Genomic DNA, 6,000 nt, shown 5'->3' with positions numbered 1-6,000 from the left:
ATGTGATAGTGATATACATGACTTTATTTTGTGAGGTGCAGGTACAGTACCCTATTACATGTTATACTTGGTTTCCTGCACCCCTGATTCAGTTGTTATCTTAGTTATGTTGTGCTTATATACTCAGTACATATATCGTACTGACCCCCCTTTCTTCGAGGGGCTGCATTTTATGCCCGAAGGTACAATACAGATTTTGGGAGTCCACCAGCTCAGGATTCCACTCAGCAAGTTTAAAAGAAGCTCCATTGATTCTTAGCCAAGTTTTGGTACCAAACCACCGATGTATATATTTGGTTACACAGGGGTACGGCGGGGCCCTGTCCCGCCATATGTTGTCGTTCCTATTCTTAGAGGTCTGTAGACATGTATGTGTGGGTTGTTCATGAGTTTATTTTGGCTGTGCCTATACGGCATGTTGTAAATGTTTTTACGTTATGTCAGTCTTGTCGGCTTGCATTCTCTTTCATGATACGATATGAATGAAAGAGGCCACACGTACACGAAAAAGTTTGAACTCATTGGGGTTTTTGTGAGTAGTATCGCTTTGCTCATAGTTCAATTTGACTATAGTTGACAAATATGTATACGGGGGTCCAGGTCGGACCCCAGTCGCAACCTACGGGGTTGGGTCATGACAATAAGGACCTTTTGATGTAGTCAATTTTAGAATTTCCATTGTAGGTCTCACATTTCTATTTTAGATTCAAAAATTAGTTTGTCTTTATTTTAAGTGATTTTAATGTCTACATGACCGTATTAATATTGTGATTCTATTTTAGACAGTGTGTTAGCATTTAGAAGCCATACGATATAAAAAAGCTTTGATAACGTTATTTAGAGCGCGCTATCGGCCTAAATGTAAGGTATGACTTCCTACCCTTTAGATTATGCTTGAATATGTAACATTATGTTTATTTGTGTGAATTCAGGGTGGGTACCTAGTTGATGTTGCTTAGATTCATGGAATCCAAGTTTTAGGCCCACTTCAGGTAATTCAGGATTGTTGGCAAGTTGTTTTCTCTAATTTGATCATCCTTACCTTGTAATGTAATTAGTATGAGTTTATTAGTTGATATTAAGCATTTTTAGCCTTAGTTATCTCTCAAATAACACTTTGGATGGTTTAGCTCCCAATAGACTAATATATCAAACTTGAGTCTGATAGTCTGACCCAGTTCTTGAGACCTTTTATCCATAGTTCCCTTCTCTATCGGCTCTCATATAATTTATTCTTGTTTCGGAGGTCGTTCATCGATTTAGGTTGGATTTGGTTTGGGCTTGGGCTGATTTATTGATAACACTCGATTTGGTTCTCCTTTTGATACTTGTTTGCCTGATAATCCTAAAGTTAACCGAATTATAATGACGCCCATGTCATTATTTTCTCAATGCCTTCTTTTTATCTTTTAAAGCGTTCCTATAGTGACCCCATGCTATTTATGACTTGCTGTCACGGACCGTTTAGTTTTCTGGTGGTCATTTGGATTGTATGCCCGTTTTCCTATTTTAGAGTTTTTGAAACTAGAAAAGTTAATTTCGGTCATAACGTTAGGTAAACAACATCAGAATGGAATTTTGACAATTTCATCAGCTTTAAAATTGCAAAATTCGGCTAGAAGCGTGGTCGGTATGAGTAACATGGTATTCAGTGTGAGTTTGGGATCAGTTGGCATTTTAGCCTTGAAAATTAGCCTAAATTTGACTATTATCAACATTCTTGAAAAATGTGCTCAAATAAAAATTAAGTCAGTGAGTTAGTTCCAAAATATTGAGTTTGGTATAGAGCGACCTTTTGTTCACTTTTCAAAGCTTGTTGTCTAATTCTGAGGCTCGTTGTGGAATTTATCTAAAATTGACATTTGGGTGTTAGATCTACTTTTAATTAAAATGACCTCCTATGGGAATTTTGAAAGCTCCATTGAGTCTAGAATGTCTAATTTTGTTGGGTAGCATATGTTGTTTGCTGAGGAGGGATTCCAAACGAATCTTGAGCACCACATCGAAGACTTGGACTATGCCAAATCTTCATGTTGCAGTAATAATTGGTGCAAAGGTTTTTCTCTCTTTGGTTTCTCGGGAAACTAGACATGTTCATGGAAGCCAAGTGCATTGGCCTTCGCATTCGAGAGGTTAGATCCACGTACGCAGAGGCATAGGCCTCTCTTCTTCGCATTCGTAGGGTTTGAACTACGTTAGTAGATCTCGCCTCTCTTGTCTTCAAATTCTCAGGCCCGTGGCCGCATTCACAAAGGTCAATCTTTGAAACCTCTGCGTTAGCGGTCCACTATGGACACATTCTATTTTTACTCTGCATCTATTTTCATAATGCAGGTCTGAGGAACAGCTACAGCATTGAGATTGAGCCTACAACAGTCTTATTCGGGGGTGAGGGTGAGCACATGGCGTTCTAGACTTTTCCTGTCTTTCTTCTGTACATAGTATACTAGTAGTTTGCTTTTTGAGACAAGTCTTTATTTTTTGGTCAAGTTTTGGGACTTCTATTCATTTTGTATTAGCTATGTACCTGTGACTTCGGGGTTCTAGGAGGGATCTTTTATTGCATATATATGTTATGATTTGCTTCTGCCTTGAATCTTCTTTAGTTTTGTAAATTGATTATTCTTGATTAGTCAGTAACCTTAATCTTATTACCTATAGTTCCAAGATATGGGTTAGCTTACCTATGGGTGGGTTATAGTAGGTGCCATCATGACTTGAGAAATTGGTTTGTGAAAGTTTGAATCAAATCCCTAGGTTCACTGATCTCACTAGTACAGAGATAACATTTAGTAGAGTCCTGCAGATTGGTATGGAGACTTTCGTAACTTGTCTTCTAGAGGCTATAAGATGTCACCTCTTTTATATCACTTTTTTGCAGTGTGTGTTGGATTGATGTAGAACCCAAACTAGGACCAAAGACTTCCCATTAGCTCATGCAAGGGCTACAGTACTAGCTTGAGATAGAGAGAAGACTTCAGAGCCAGTGGAGGAGCCTCAGGATTTTTATATGCCTTCATAGTTGATGGGGTCGGGACCAACCGAACCACTGCCCTTACCAATTGCATCTCCGAAACTTCAGGTGATGTTCGCTCATATATGTGTAGTATTAGGGGATATGTAGCAGGACCCAACTCTAATTATATAAGTATTACAGGGTCAGCCTGCAGTAGTAACACCTCATGTTTAGCCGCCACCAGCACTCAGCCCTGCTAGATCAACACCGAAGTTATTGTAACAGAAGAGCGAAAAATGCTTGGGATATTTTTGAGGATATCTTCTCCATAATTTATTAAGGCTATTATAGAGGATGCCTATGCGTTTGTGACTACCTGTTGTGAGCTGCTTTAGTCTTTGAGCCTTGTGGAGTCGAAGGAGATGACTTTACTGCTCATCAGCTCTACGGAATAGTAAGGTAGTAGTAGCACTCATACTTAGAGACCAGACCAGCTAGGTCACCTTTCTATCCAGGTTCATTCCACGGAGCATCTAAGAGACTCTGTTACCAGCTCTCCAAGTTGGAGCAGGGTTCTTTTACTGTTCCTGAATATGAGGCTAGGTTCCACGAGCTCTACCACCATGTTATGATTTTATTTGCCCGGGTAGGATAAGTTGTAATTCTTTGCTTGTGGTTAGAGGTTCTTATTGAGTATGGAGATCGAGCCTATAATTGTAGTGGGGCCACTCTTTTGTGGAGTTGGATGAGTATGCCCGTACTATAGAGCATTTGTGTCGTGATAAACAAGGAAGAAGTGACAAGAGGTCTAGCTTGTGGTTTTATTAGGGTTAGTTTACCCAACCTATTTAGGTGACACTTCCTAACTCAAAGAGTGATTAGTATAGGTAGAGCAGTTTTAGCACTGTGCAGTGTCAAGGTTTATGTAGTTCATAGTTGGGTGCTTTAGACCATGATGTCCATTCTTATGTTTCGAGCAGACATCCACAGAGTTGTTATTATTATGGAGAGTTTGATCAATGGTCTATAGAATGCCCTTTATGAAGGGAGGATGCACCAATTTGGCAGGCAACAGGACTAGCTCCAACAGGAGCAGTTGGGACTGTAATGATAGTTATCAGGGTGTATGAGGACGTCCTTGGCAAGGTAGGTCAGGTGGTAGGATTGACGCTCAAGTCAAACACGAAAGTGTCCACTTCTATGCAGCTCTTAAAATGGCCGAGGCTGAGGCATCAAATGATGTTACAACAGGTATGATCCCATTGTGCTATAATTCTTTCTGTTCTTATAGTGCTAGATTTTGCATATATGTTACCTACAAACAAGCCTGGCTTCCCCAGAGTGTGATTTTGACTTTTCTATTGACTTGGAGTCGGGTACTTGTCCTATTTATATTCTACCCTATCTTATGGCCCCTGTAAAGCTTAAGGAGCTTAGTGTTAAGGCTCAGGATCTCTTGATAAAGGATTCATTCGACCTAGTGTATCCTTTGGGGTGCCATAGTTTCGTTTATGAAAAAGAATGACAGGAAAATGCGAATATGTATTGACTGAAGGCAGCTAAACAAGGTGACAATGAAGAACCGTTATACTATGCCTTGTATTGATGACCAATTTGACCAGCTTCAGGGTGCCACAATTTTTGTACTATTGATGTGAGGTATGGTTACCATTAGTTGAGGATTAGTGTAGCAGACATCCCTAAGACCATATTTAGGACTCATTATAGCCATTATGAGTTCCTAATGATATTGGGTTGGCCAATGCCCCTACTATCTTTATGGATTTGATGACCTGTATTTTCAGGCCATACCTTAATTCTTTCATTGTACTAGTAAATGATGATAAATTAGTATACTCGGGGAGTATAATTTGTGGATTGTTCTCTAGACTTTGTGAGATCAGTAGCTTTATGCCTAGTTTTCAAAGTGTAAGTTTTTTCTTGAGTCTCTGAATGGCTCCTCGGCAGTACTAGTCAGAACTAAATTCCTAACCTTTGAGAATGCAAGAGTGACTCCCCCTATCACAACAAGGCGCATTCTTAGGGAACATAGTGTCCAAGGATTGAAATATGGTTGATCTGACGAAGATTGAGGCTCATTGTGATTGGGCTAGTCCTACCTCAGTAACAGACATTTGTAGCTTTGTTAGATTAGCAAGTTTCTATAGATGATTTATAGAGGGTTTTTCCAATATTGTTGCAACTTAACTAGGTTAACTCGCGAGGATGTACCTTTTGAGTGTTTGGAGAAGTGTGAGATGAGCTTTGTGAAGCTTAAGGAGTGTTTAACTACTGCTTCTATTTTGACCTGTTCATCTGAGGGAGAGAGCTTCTATCACAACCCAAACCTGAGCCATGATGGCACCTACTATAACCCCCGAGTAGGCAAGCCAATACCAACTCAAACTCAAAGTTTATGGAAGTCAAACATTCAATTAATAAATAAATAATTATATGAAAAAAATGGAAGCTGGAATAACATATAAAGGAAGTCAAGCCATGATATAAATATGCAAATATCATACAAAATATACATAAAAGTGACAAGAATGAAAAATTGACGCTAGACCGACCCTTGAATTTCGTATAACCTATACAGGAATTACTAAGTACAAAAGGCTAAAATAAATATATATCATACATAACTGACGATAAAAAAAAACCATTATAAAAGAAGGAAATCAGTAAGTCTTTGAACGTCGCGAGCTCACCACTATTCGTATCTGTCATAATTACGGATGATAAGTGGCATGCTGGGGTGGTATAAACTGGGAGTTGCATCAAAAGGATGCAGAAGTACAGCATGAGTACCAAAATACGTTGTACCAGATAGGCATATAGGTTGACCGAGATCAGAAAAAATAGATTTACAATATATAATACGATGATACTAATAATAATGAAATGAAACATAAACTACAACTTCGGGTAAATCGGGATATGGGAAAAAGATAACGAAAAAAAATCAACTCAATAGGTAACCAAAAATTATCATAACTCACAATCTATGAGAAAGAGTGTATGTATAAATTTTACTAATGATA

This window comes from Solanum dulcamara, chromosome 5 (assembly GCF_947179165.1).
Source record: "Solanum dulcamara chromosome 5, daSolDulc1.2, whole genome shotgun sequence".
Classification (NCBI taxonomy): domain Eukaryota; kingdom Viridiplantae; phylum Streptophyta; class Magnoliopsida; order Solanales; family Solanaceae; genus Solanum; species Solanum dulcamara.
The sequence above is the reverse complement of the archived record's forward strand: the minus strand, read 5'-3'. Positions refer to the sequence as shown.